The following is a 14,763-nucleotide window of genomic DNA, read 5'->3' as shown; positions in this document are numbered from 1 at the left end:
TTGGTTTTAAAAGATTTTGGAAACAATTAAAAACTACATATGCAATTATTTTTCTTCCTTGTTAAATAGAGGTGACAGGGTCTTATATTCTGATGTATTGATATCATCGTTTGAGTAATACTGAAAATGAATAATTTTCTAAGAAGTGAATGGTTTTTAAAATAGATTCCAGGTGAAGAAAATAGGAATGAAAGCCCTTAGTTCTGTGACATTCGTTCCCCCAAAATGAAGTCTGATACTTACCAAGACTGTAGAACTATATGCCAAACTATGTTAAAGTCATTAGGGAATGGGTATTTTCTAGACTTTTACTGGAATGATCAGTAAGTTGCCTATGCACACATTTTTATTTGTATGTATGAATTGAGAAGATAATTATAACAGTATTCTTTTCATATACAGATCTTAAGATTTATTAGTCAGGGTGTTTTAATTGCTGTAACAAATAGTCCTAAAATCTTAGTGGTGTATCACATTAATGAGTTTTGCTGTTATTCTTTTCCCTATTCACATCAATCCAATAAGGGTTGGCAGGGAGACTGCTCCACAGTCTTTTAGGAACCCAGGCTCCTTGCAGAATAGTGGCTTCATTCTCTAAAGCCTTCAGAGGATCCTGTGTTTAGCTGACATAAGGGAAAAAGAAGGGAGGACTGCTATGTGCCAGGCCTAAAGGTGGTGTACATCATTTCTGCCCATATGCCACTGGGCAGAACTTATCAGATGGCTGCACCTATTCCAAGGGAGACTGGGAAATATAGTTTAACTGAGTGCCTGGGAGGAAAAGAGAACAGTTGGCCAGTCTCTACTATATAAGATTAATCCATACAATATCTCTAAGGAAAAGGTTGGCGACCAAAGGTAATAAGCCTTCTCCATCTTTGGCTACACGGAGACAGCAACCAAAACCGCATTTTTTGCTAGATATCCCCCTGAGACTTTTTTTTTTTTTTGAGACGTTTTATTTATTTATTGGCTACATGGCATGTGGGATCTTAGTTCCCAGACCAGGGATTGAACCCCTGCCCCCTGCAGTAGAAGCCTGGAGTCCTAACCACTGGGATGCCAGGGAAGTCCTCCCCGACCCCCCCACCAGACATTTTATAAAGGGAGATCTGATCTGAATAACAAGGGCTGCACAAAATAATGCGGTAAGAATTCCAAAGAAAAGTTTCATGTTCTTAAACCACAGTGTGTTGAGTCAATCTATTTTTATCAATCTGAGCCCAAAGGAAGTTGGTGTGTGCCGTCGTTCCATCTGTCTGCATTTCCTTTAAATGCCCTGGCATACACAGATCCTGCCCATGACCCACCACTCTAAGTTTTGTCACCAACACCACTGATACCTCATTTCTCTGAGCGTCAACCGCCAACAGTTTCAGGTTTGAAGATGCAGTTAAAGAGGCCCCTGGTGACTGTGAGACTGTGAGACCTAATTGGTCTACAAAGAGCTACAAAATCTTTCACAAGCTTCTGACTAAGAACTCAGATTAGTCACACATCACAGGTTTTTCTATATACAGCTTTGCCCCAATTCATAAGAGGCAGATTTTATAAAACAGTTAACTACAAATGTAATTATTTTCTTTACCATAAAATCCACTAGCTGAATTCCTTTAGCTGGCAAACTTCTCTAGTGTAGTCAAAATATTCACTGATATTCAAACATTTTAGATGCTCTTGAGAAGTTGTATGGCTTTTCAGTAATATTTAATGTATCATATAAGGCATACTAATAGATGGATAAATAGATATACATTTAATCTGTTATATATTATCTTTTCTTGTTTATTCAGCTATGAGAGAGCTGTTTCATTTCATTTTGTCTTTGGGAGAGAACTGACTTAATCATAAGAGTGATCGTGATATTACTCTATTTCTTGCCATATTTTCATAATTATTTTCTAGGTAAAAAGTCTTTATACAGGTTGGTGCATTAGAAATCAGTATATTTTTAGACTTGGTAATCAACTGTTTTAGGTAGAAGTGTTAACCATATTTTACAAATTTGACACCTCACCTTATTTACTCCCAAAATAAGCTATCTTAAATGAGCCAGAAAAATGAATAAAAACTTTGGGTTGTCTGTCAGTTAATATGAAGATAAAAGAAAAATTAGTGACTTTCAGCTTATTTCTACTATCAATTAAATTAATTTTAAATTTAAAAAATGAAGATGAATGAATCTTTTTTTTTATGAAGTCTCAAACGTTAACTCAAATGATTCCAAAATGATGTTTATCATCTAGTACATTGGAAGGAATAGAAAATTACTTAATAATTCAGCATATCTGATCAGATATGGTATCTGGTATCTGAATTGGTCAGGATTGCATTTGGCTTCATGTAACAGAAGCCTGACGTTAAAAGTTCGGTTTGTTTGATTTTTTATTATGTAACGATGACTCTGGGGCTCACTTATATTCATAGCTGCTTTGGAACCAGGCTCTCTCTATCTTCCTGATTCACCACTCTTCAAATGTGTTTTGCATCTTCCATGGTCAAAATATGATACCTGTGCTTCTAGGCATTGTATCTCCATTCCAGGAAGGAAGAAGAGAAAAGATGGCTAAAAAGTCAGTCTCCCTTTCAGAAGCTTTCTCAGGAGCCTCCCTCAGCACTTCTGTTTCTTTTTCCTTGTTGGATATTTTCTGCTTGTCTCTTCAGATCTACTCCCACCCTTCTCCAACCTGCTCTATGCCCTGGCAGGCTGACCTGTACGGACTGCCTCAATGCATCCTTTGCCCTCTGGCTTCCAGGGGGAAGCTGCAGCCCCATTTGCTCTGTGAGGCTGGTGGAAGATACTGGAAGGAGATGGGAAGGTGGGAGAAGAGTGAGGTTGAACAATTGTTTCCTGAGCTCTTCCCCTCTAGTTCATTAAAAATAGGCTCCATCCTTCTCCTAAAGCCTCAGCCCCTGTCAGTTAGCTGAGAGTTGGTCAAGACAGGAGTGAACTGGGGCTGGGGAGAGCTGGAAAAGGGCTCCTCCTACAGATAGCATCATCACAGCCACCTTGCTCTTGAATGTGAGTGGAACTGAGGCACCTGTTTTGTAAGAGTATCAGACTTGTTTACCATCAGCCCAGCCTGGGGGGATCAGATGTCTGCAGACCTAGCCAAATTATGCTTCACAGTACAATCAGACAGCTAAAGCTTGGGTTTCTCCCACCCCTTCATTACATCTGGGCTTTCCCCAGGCCTTCCCCTATCTTTCATTTATTTACACTTAAATGGAACCTCAAGCAGACAGAACTATTCTGTTCTACTTGTTTATGATATATAGGCTTCATTGTTCATGTGTGGCGCTATCTTTTATTTATTTCTTTATTCTTGTAATGTATTAAGCACCTATGAAATCACCACTTGATGCCAAAACTAAACCACTGACAATAACTTACACCCACTTTTGTGTTCCTCCCCTATCTTGTCACCTTAACCCCAGAAGATAATCACTGTCCTACAGTGTAAGTTTATCTTACGTATATGCAATAGGATAAATGTTTTATTATGTGTGTGTGTGTGTGTGTGTGTGTATATATATGCCTTCATAAAACAAGTAGTACAAACTGTAGGTAACTTTGTAACTTCTGGGACTTGATTTTTTTTTTTTTATGTAACATTGTGTTACTGATACCCATCTGTTGTTGTTGCAGGTAGTTATAGTTCATTCATTATTTACTGCTGTAACATATTCCATTAGTTATTTGTTCTCGTGTTGATGGGTATTTGAATCTTTTCTAGTTTTTTGCTATTACAAGCAGTGCTGCAATTAACTTCCTTACACCATCTTTTGATGCATGTGTGTACGAATTTCTCTTGGTTATAGAACTGATCCGCCTTGGAGTACATAAATGTTCATGTTTACAAAATAACGTCACATTATTTTTCAAAGTGGTTGTGCCTTTATATACTCCCACTAATAATATATAAGAAATCCTCCTGATCTATATCCTTTCAGCAACTGGTACGGTCAGACTTGTTGAATTTTGCAGATTAAATGAATGAAAAATGGTATCTCTTTGTAGTCTTTATGTTTCTCTAATTACTAATGAGGTTAAGCATCTTCTTGGATGTGTATTGGCTGTAAATATTTTCTAGTCTGTGTAATGCCTATTCAAGTCTTTTGCTCATTTTGTTTTATTTTTTATAGCTGAAGTATAACTGACATTCAGCACTAGTTTCTAGTTTGCAACATAATGATTCAACATTTGTATGCATTGTGAAATGACACTGCAATAAGTCTAGTTAGCATGTTACCATACAAATTACAAAATTTTTTTCCTTGTGATGAGAACAATTAAGACTTACTTTCTTAGCAACTTTCAAATTTGCAATACATTATTATTGACCAGAATCATCATTCTGTACGTTACATTCCCATGATTTATTTTATAACTGGAAGTTTGTACCTCTTGGTCCACTTCACCCATTTTGCCCACACCCAACCCCCTCTTCTCTTATAGCCATCAGTCTGTTCTCTGTATCTATGAGTTTTGTTTGGGTTTGTTTTATTCTTTAGATTCCACATATAAGTGCAATCATACAATATTTGTCTTTCTCTATCTGACTTATTTCACTTAAAACAATACCCTCAATGTCCATCCATGTTGCCGCAAATGACAAGATTTCATTTTTTATGACTGAGTAGTATTCTATTGTATATATATTTATATACATATATATACCACATCTTCTTTATCCATTTATCCATTGATGAACACTTAGGTTGCTTCCATATCTTGCCTATTGTAAATAATGCTACAATGAACATAGGGGTGCATATATCTTTTCAAATTAGTGTTTTCATTTTTGTTGGATAAATACCCAGAAGGGGAATTGCTGAATTGTATGGTAGTTCTGTTTTTAATTTTTTGAGTAATACTAGTGGCTGCACCATTTTACATTCCAACCAACAGTGCTCAAGGGCTCCCCTTTCTCCACATCCTCGTCAACACTTGTTATTTCTAGTTGTTTTGATAATAGCTGCTCTGACAGGTATGAGGTGATATCTCATTGTGGGTTTTTTTGTGTTTTTTTTTTTTGCGGTATGCAGGCCTCTCACTGTTGTGGCCTCTGCCGTTGCGGAGCACAGGGTCCAGACGCACAGGCTCAGTGGCCATGGCTCATGGGCCCAGCCGCTCCGTGGCATGTGGGATCCTCCCGGACCAGGGCACAAACCCGTGTCCCCTGCATCGGCAGGCGGACTCTCAACCACTGCGCCACCAGGGAAGCCCTCATTGTGGTTTTGATTTGCATTTCCCTGATGATGAGTGATGTTGAGCATCTTTTCATGTGCCTGTTGGCCATCTGTGTGTCTTCTTTGGAAGAATGTCTATTCAGAACCTCTGCCCATCTTTAACTGGATTGTTTTTTTGTTGTTGCTGTTACTATTGAGCTATATGAGCTTTTGTGTATTTTGGATATTTACTCCTTTTATTAACCTAAATAAATTTGGTTTATTTAGGTTAATAAACCTAAGTAAATTTTGGATATTAACCTACTGAATGGAAGAAAAATACTGATTTATGAATATTTTCTTCCATTCAGTAGGTTGCCTTTTTATTTTGTTGATGGTTTTCTTTGCTCTGCAAAAGCTTTTAAGTTTGATATGATCCATTTGTTTATTTTTGCTTTTGTTGCCATTGCCTTTGGAGTCAGATCTAAAAAAGAATATCACCAAGAGTGATGTCAAGGAGCTTACCATCTGTGTTTTCTCCTAGGAGTTTTATGGTTCTGGTCTTACATTCAAAAGACTTTAATTCATTTTGAGGTAATTTTTGTGTATAGTGTAAGATAGTAGTCCAGTTTCATTATTTTGCATGTGGCCATCTAGTTTTCCCAACACCATTTTTTTTTTTTTTTCTGCACCGTGTGGCATGCGGAATCTTAGTTCCCTGACTAGGGATCGAACCCATGCCACCTGCAGTGGAAGCATGAAGTCTTAATCACTGGACTGCCAGGGAAGTCCCCAACCAATTTTTGAAGAGGCAGGCTGTCTTTTCCCCATCCTTTGTCATGGATTAATTGACCATGTAAGTGTGGGTTTATTTCTGGGCTTTCTATTCTGTTCCATTGATCTACGTGTCTGTTTTCATGCCAGTACCATGCTGTTTTGATTAGTATAGCTTTGTAATGTAGTGTGAAATCAGGGGGCATGATTCTTTTACTCACTTTAAAACTGAGTTGTTTTCCTTTTCTTCCTCAGATTTCGATAGGTTAGGCAGACAGAAAATCAGTGAAGGCTTAGAAGATTTGAACACAACTAATAACCATCATTTAATGAGCATATATAGAATTCTCCTATCAACAGTTGGAGAGTAGACATTCTTCTTAAGCACATATGGAACATTTCCAAAAATAGATGATATGCTAGGTCATATGTTTCAACTTTTTTTTTTTTTTTTTTGGCTGTGTTGGGTCTTTGTTGCTGCACACAGGCTTTTCTCTAGTTGCGGCGAACAGGGACTACTCTTTGTTGCGGTGCATGGGCTTCTCATTGGGTGGCTTCTCTTGTTGCAGAGCATGGGCTCTAGGCCTGCGGGCTTCAGTAGTTGTGGCACTCAGGCTCAGTAGTTGTGGCTTGCAGGCTGTAGAGCACAGGCTCAGTAGTTGTGGCACATGGACTTAGTTGCTCCACAGCAGGTGGGATCTTCCCAGACCAGGGCTCGAACCCATGTCCCCTGCACTGGCAGGCGGATTCTTAACCCCTGCGCCACCAGGGAAGCCCTCAACATATTTTTAAGAAAAGTTATCACAACACAGAAGTTAATGAAAAGAAGTAAGTTAAAAGAAATATTGATACATTTAGAAATCCAAAAATATTTCTAAATGACTCATGAAAATATCAAGTTATCTCACCTTCATCCCCAGGACCCAGATGCCTCCTCTTGACTCTAGAACATGAGTCCAGCCCAGGAACAGAGCAGGTTGCTAAGGTGCCTGGCCCTTTTGTCTCATCCTTGTCTGTCCCATAGAATCTTGTATACCGTCTCCCTTGGATTGCCCCACTCAGGACTTGGACTCCCACCTGACTCTCAAAGGCACTGCCTCCCATAAACTTAGAAAGAGGGAAGGATGTAATAATGTTTCTGTAATTTATCTTTTTAGAGCAAATGGAAATAAACCTTCAGAAACAACATCTCTACTTAAATTCCTGAGTGATACCACGGCCATTTCAATCCCTGCCCTCCATGTTCTGCTTTACATGGCACAATAAGGGGGATAAGACATTAGTTATACAATAACTGGCCTGCTCTTCCTCCCATACCCCGTCAGAGTGTACAGGGGTTTACACTATATAGTTGATTTGAAAGAGTTTTCCAGGTATGAATACCAGCTATACCCATTTTTAAGCTTAAAGAAAGCAGCACAGATTCTACCTTTTATTTTTTTAATCTGGCCACACAACTCACATTTCATCAAGCCTTTATATGGGAGTGGCCCTTTAATCAGATCTCTTTTAAATGACAGAAAATCCATTTTCTCCTGCTACAGAAACCTGGTGGATTTTGCCCAAATTGCACTTTCCTTTACGGCAGGCACAATAGCACAACAAAGAACTTACAAGGAGTAAAAAAAAGAAGGTCACATTTCCACAGAGTCTGTTGGTTCCTACTACACTGGGAGAACTGTCTAGACAGAGGTGGGTCCACCAAGATGCTCCTGGAGCTTATGTTTCAGGACCCCTTACTTGCAGGGGTCCTTCGTAAAGCCCTGGTTGGGGCCCTACAAATTTTGAATTTATGATTTGATGTTCTTAAAGAGAGATTTCCAAACTGTATAACCTTAAGGATGCATCTGTCTCTGAACATGGACAGTATAAAAATACATATAAAGGTTGAATCTATTTCATAATAGCAAACTCTTGGTGCTCGGCCAAGCTCTGGAAGAAACCCTAGGCCACACTCAATCTGGGCTTGGAAGGGGCTGGGCTAACTTGGGTTTGGAAATCAAAATAACTGACGTCAACTTGGAAAATGTCCTATTATGTTACCTCTTCTTCCTTCCTTTCACTCTCACCAGCCTTTGATGAACATTCAGTACAAAAAATATTCAACATTGAAATAACACCATTACTTTTAATAACCAATTGTTTTCTTGCAGACTTTTTGACAGGTGCTAAAATAATGTTTCATGAAGATTAAATCCTAGGTTACTCTACGAAATGGGTTAGTGCTGGGTACACTTAAGCATTCGGTTTTGTCTTAGAATCAGAATATGCTGTAGTTCTTCCCTACAGGCCTGTCTCAATCTCTGCTCCAATTCAGTTTTGAACTCTGAGTCAAAAAGCCCAAGAAGGACCTTAATCAGATCACACATCTGCTTAGAATAGTGATTTGGACATCTGGCCACTTGGAACTGGATAAAGGCCACCAACTCACTTGACAAAAGCTACTGGACATCTGTCAGCATGGAAATAGCTCTCCTTCTAACTGACCCTGAATCAGATTTCAGTAGCCAACCTCACAATGAAAGGGCATCTCTTCTCCTCCTATTATTCAGATAAATCGGTGCCATCCGGAAATATCCTACCAGTGTTCCACCAATGATGCTCTTTAAAATATTGTTGATGCATGTGCAAACGGTGTTAACCCATTGTCCCTTTCACCTGTACTTCTCCCTGCTATAGGACATCGACACGGGCGATATTAAAAATATTGAGCCACACCTGTGGCTCAGGCACTGAAGCAGAGTCTTGGAGATTCTCTGTAGAGATCTTGGGAAGTCGGTCCCAGGGAAGGGAGGTGGGCGATATGAGGGTTAGAGGCACACATAGGGTTCAGGAAAACCACTGCTTAACAAATGCTGTGGAGGAATTTCAGTGCTATAACATGCTGTATGGCAAGACCTATGTGATAAGCTAAACCAGCCTTGGACATAGATACAAAATTTTAAAGATGATGGCCACTCCCCCCGCCCCCCACCCCGACCCCCAACACACCACGAATAGATGGAGAAAGATCTGAGCTGAAGTCTGGCTCAAAAAGGGAAGTATGTAGGGGAAAATTTCAGACTCTTTGAGGCAGTGTTGTTATTTGGCATGGGAGCAACATTTATTAAACTCTTTCTGTGTATATGTACCACGTTCTGTGTTGCACTTAGAGCCAGGCAAGGGGTAGTCTTGTTCTGGAACCTGCACTTTAGAGGATCCTACAATCACACACACACACACACACACATACATTTATCAAGGAACATGTGCACCTCTGTCACTTGGGATCCAGTGCTCCGTGCTGACATAGAAAAACCCTAACCTCTAAATATCTGCTTACATGGCTAATACCTTCCAGGCCCCAGGAAACACTTTTCTACGTGGCCTGCCCCCACCCCGTGTCCTCAAAACAAAAGGCAACTGCATCCAAGTGCTGAGATGCGTGGGTTGTGCCACTGCCAGTTTCAGAGGCAGACACTGCTCTTGAGTGCAGGGAGACTTAAGAGGCTAAAGCACTTAGGTAAGAGAAAGGACAAATTAATTAACTTGTCAAATCCTTCCTGTCAGCATGAAGGCAATAGACTATTATACTATGAACTGTTGTTTCCCAGTAGTGCTTAGCATCCATTTTCTTACTTCTCTTCTCATTGCATTCCAATTCCTGGTTCACAAGCTCGTGTGGTAGTTGCAATGGTTGCACATGATGCCTTAGGAACATTTTGCAATGTTAACTGATCATATCACTCTTAAATCTGTATGTCTGTATAGATTTATATAGATATATTTGTCTAGACACGCATGTGGAAGTGTGATGCTCCTTCTTTACCCTGGCAACCAGATGAACACAAAATGCTGTAACTGCAAATAGTTTTGTCCTTATAAAATACAAAGATTTTAATTATAAAGATTTAATTAAAATTTCAAAGGGTTAAATTAAAATTTTCAGCATTATTTAAATAAATGGATTTAAATGATAGTCATCAATTAATTTTCATTCTGCCTTTTAAGTTTAATGCATAATTGTGAATATTTTAGAAATTTTTGAAAAAATATATGAAAAATATGAATGTTTACATTTAATATATATTATGAAAATATATTCGAATTTCCATCTGCCTACAATGACATTCTGCTTTTTAGTCATTTAGGTCATTACTGTCAATAGAACACAAGTAATGTTAAAATGTTGATTATAACAGCTCTTTAGAAATTTTGCTGAAAGAATAGCAAGGAAAACAAATTTTGTGGGCTGAATTTTAATTTTTTATGAATTATATATATTTTTATTTCATTACTCATCCATAGCCCAACAGCGGAATAACAATAATAAAGAATAGTAATAATCAGGGTTAGTTGTTTTTGATATTTTATATTTTACCTGATTTTAATTCATATAAAAACCAAGGCTTTTTACATATTTTTCCGTTTTGTCATTTTGACAGACTTTTGTCAAGGTAGAAAGGATCGTATTTTAGTTAATAGTTTGTTCGCTTCACTTATAACTTTTAAAATATGTAAACCTGCAGTATGTGAGTCTCCATTTGCATTCTTCCCTCAGGCCTCGCAAATGCAAATGATAATCATGGCCCCAATCAGAAGGTTTTAGGAACTGTATTGAGATATTTTTGTTTTTTTGTCTTTTTTTTTTTTTGCAATACGCGGGCCTCTCACTGTTGTGGCCTCTCCCGTTGCGGAGCACAGGCTCCGGACGCGCAGGCCCAGCGGCCATGGCTCACGGGCCCAGCTGCTCCGCGGCATGTGGGATCCTCCCGGACCGAGGCACGAACCCGTGTCCCCTGCATCGGCAGGCGGACTCTCAACCACTGCGCCACCAGGGAAGTCCTGTATTGAGATATTTTAATAATCCCTGAGGTGTGATGAAACTTTGAGGAGTCTGTCAATAGAGAGCATTTGGCTTCTGCTTCCCTCTTTTTACTCAGTGCTTGAACTGGGACAAACCTTTCCGACTTTTCTGTCTCACTTCCCCCTCCTGGTGAATCAGATGACACTTCAACGGAGGAGGATCGAGATGGCAACCACCCAACGGGGTGGGAGCTTCAAGCAACAGTTGCAACGTGAGTCCACAAGGACAAAGTTTTGCACATTTTGTAAAAAAGAAATTATAACCTGGAGAATGAATTTGAAATACATCATAACCAAGCTGTTTGTAAAGATTAATATTTTATGTAATATCACATATGTTTTGGAAATCGTAGTAAAGACACCTGGAATCATAATATTCTTTCAGTGGCAAATGTCATATTACGTTTTTAGGGTATTACGTCAATTTAGTATTTCACGTATTATTAATAATGCCTCATTACATAAAATTATTACTAAACTGGCAATTAAGTGGATGTGAAGGATCCAGATGCTAAACTGCTCGTAACATTTCAATTATGAATTTCACATCAGATGTCTTCTAGTGTACATTCACAACACTGATGAACAGTCTCTTTGCCAGAACCACACAAATGAACTCTGCTTTGTAGCAAGCAATATCGGCATAAAGTTATTTCGTGAATTTTCCTGTGTTTAAGGAAATTAGACATGGAAGCAGCTAGTCCTTTCTCTTGGTGGTAGTAAAGCATTTGTTAATGCCGTAATTAGCTCTCTTGAATGTGTAAAGCCTTGGGGGTGTCATTTACCCGTCTTGATTGACTAAAAAGTTGTTTTCTTGTTCTTTGATTTACATTCCCCCCACTAAAGAAAAAAGCCAGCAAACAACAGTGAGTCCATTGTTTCTAGTAGTATGTTCTTGCTCACTTTTGTCCTTAACTGACTCTGTCTTTTGGTTGTTTATGTGTTTGTTTGTTTGTTTGTTTTTGCGGTACGCGGGCCTCTCACTGTTGTGGCCTCTCTCGTTGCGGAGCACAGGCTCCGGATGCGCAGGCTCAGCGGCCATGGCTCACGGGCCCAGCCGCTCCGCCGCATGTGGGATCCTCCCGGACCGGGGCACGAACCCGTGTCCCCTGCATCGGCAGGCGGACTCTCAACCACTGTGCCGCCAGGGAAGCCCAATAAATAATTTTTTTTTAAAAAAAAAGGAAAACATTTTTGAGCTTGCATCCCCATAGTCACACTTACTTATGTGTAAATGATACACTGGTCCTATGAAACTAATATAGACATCATAACATATACTCCAAAATAGAAAATTTAAATGCATAAGATATGCACTAAATAGAAATTCTAAGTATTCTAATACTTCTTTCCCACTATCCAATTGATTGGCTTCTGTACCCCCTGGAGTGTCCCCCTCACTTTTTGAAACCCCTGACTAAAATAGATCATCTGATCTCCTCTTTCATATGGGAAAATATGCTTTACATCACCATTATTCTGAAAGTGGCTTCGGTTACTCCTTTTAAAAATATTTAGCACACATTAAAAAATAGAGTTAGAAATATTTGATAATTTACATTAAAAATTACATGTAACATGTGAGGTGGGAATTAAAAACTCGTTTTTTTCTACCAATTTCTCTGCCTACCCCGCATTCTCCTACAATCCCTAACCCTGCTAACCACTAGTTTGTTCTTAATCTTTATAATTTTGTCATTTTGCAAATGCTATCTATATAAATCGTGTCATATGGTATTTGAACTTTTGAGATAGACTTATTCACTCAGCATAATGCCTTTGAGGTCCATCCAAGTTGTTGCATGTATCAATAGTTGGTTCCTTTTCATTGCTGAGTAATATTCCATGGTATGAATATACCACAGTTTGTTTAATCATTCATCTATTGTAGGGCATTTTGGTTGTTTCTCGCTTTTGGCTACTGCAAATAAACTGTTATGAACAATTGTGTATAGGTTTTTATGTGGATAAAAGTTTTCATTTCTTTGGGACAAATGCCCAGTATGCAATTGTTGAGTCGTATAGTAAGTGTATAATTTTTTTAGAAATCATCAGACTTACATTCCCACCAGCAATGTAAGAGATAACCAGGAGAAACTTAGTTGTAACTGGGTTACCCATCTAGAGGGAGCTGACTTATCTGCAGGGGCATATTGCCTCTCTCCTTGCTTTGTAACTTCTTATCAACAAATGGAGAGTTTAGAAAAACAAACAAACAAACAAACAAAACACTGAAATGAGTATCAGTGAGTTTGAGTAAAACAACATTTTTCTCTTAAATAATGATTTTTATGAGTGAATGATTTTTCTTGGCTGTACCTTCTCTATATTGCCTGTTAACATGTCTGATTTGGAAAGGTCCAATCAAATTAATACATTTATTTTCTCGAAGAATCAGTTCTACCTACTTGAAGTACAGGTGGTTTTTCTTTATACTGAACGCTGTTTACAGTGCTTCATGTCCCATTTGTCCTATTCTTAGTGCTATTAAATCCCTGAGTCCATGGGCTTCCCTGGTGGCGCAGTGGTTGCGTCCGCCTGCCAATGCAGGGGACGTGGGTTTGTGCCCCGGTCTGGGAAGATCCCACATGCCGGGGAGCGGCTGGGCCCGTGAGCCATGGCCGCTGAGCCTACGCATCCAGAGCCTGTGCTCTGCAATGGGAGAGGCCACAACAATGAGAGGCCCGCGTACGGCAAAAAAAAAAAAAAAAAAAAAAAATCCCTGAGTCCAATCTCTTGACACCAGTATATTGGTGCTGAAAATGAGGATACTATTTTCTATTTCTTCTTCTGAAAATTTAACACTTAGCATCTTCAAAAATAAATATAATAGGAGACATTATTTTTATTTCTTTCTATCGAATTTATTTTTAAACAATTAACTGAAATAATGGAAATTAAACTTGACACTCCTCACGAAATGAAAACTTTAAGTGACAAGGACTCACTGCAGTTAAAACAAGGGCCCACAGACCCTCATTCTCCTTAAACGTGACTTAGAGTGGAAAGTCTCAGTGCTTTTCTTTCTTCCCAGAAGTGAGATTCATGCTGATTCTTCTTAGCTCTTATTTCCACCAAAAGTCAAGGCTTACTTCTCCATCACGTTTGGTGGGCTTAACTCATAAGCCTGAGTCACAAATGACTCTGCTGAGCTAGAGCCACAAAGACCTGTACCTCCAGCTGGAGAAGAACCTCAGAGCCCAGCCCACCATCAGGGCCAAGGACCTAAGGGCTCACCTACAGGAAGAGATGGGTGTGGACAGAGTTTCTAGAATAGAGACCCATTACCATCAGGGAATTGCTGAAGCTCAGGGTTGAAGGATTAGGGTTGTGCTGAGGAGCTCTCACAACCTCTCTTCCCTTTCCCCTGATCTGTGGTCAAAGATTGCTGGTCCAGTGGTAGAGCCCTACAGAGTGTCCAGAAGCTGACGTGTTTTGAGCCTGTATGGTTGGGGTACATTAGGCTGTCGTAATGGACAGACCCACACATAGAATTGCTCAGCACAATGGAAGCTTATTTCTTGCTCACCTAACAGTGTGGTAGGATTGGAAAAGTATTGTTGGAAAAGGCAAGAGGAGATGTGGCTCTAGGCTGTCGTCATTCTGGGACCCAGGCTGAGGGTGACACTGCCATCTTTAAAACTTGGCTTCCAGGAGAATACGGGGCAGGGGAGTTGAGGGGGTGCATTTCCATCTCAGTCAGCCAGAAGAGGGGAACAAGCATGGAGGAGCTTGTCCAGGAGGATTGTATGGGCCAAAGCAAGAGACGGTGCACACCATTTGTGCTCATGTTCTGCTGGAGAGAACCGAGTCATATGTCATCTTCCTTCCCTCAACTATAAGGAAAGCTGGGACACGGGGTCTGCTAAGATGTTCACAGAAAGGGGGAAGGCTTTTGGTGGCCAGCCAGCCACCACAGAGCCCTTTCTACGCAGCCGGTGTCTGGACTGGCTTCTGGTAAAGTGGGAAGGG

The sequence above is a fragment of the Globicephala melas genome, chromosome 3 (assembly GCF_963455315.2).
Source record: "Globicephala melas chromosome 3, mGloMel1.2, whole genome shotgun sequence".
Lineage (NCBI taxonomy): Eukaryota > Metazoa > Chordata > Mammalia > Artiodactyla > Delphinidae > Globicephala > Globicephala melas.
The sequence above is the reverse complement of the archived record's forward strand: the minus strand, read 5'-3'. Positions refer to the sequence as shown.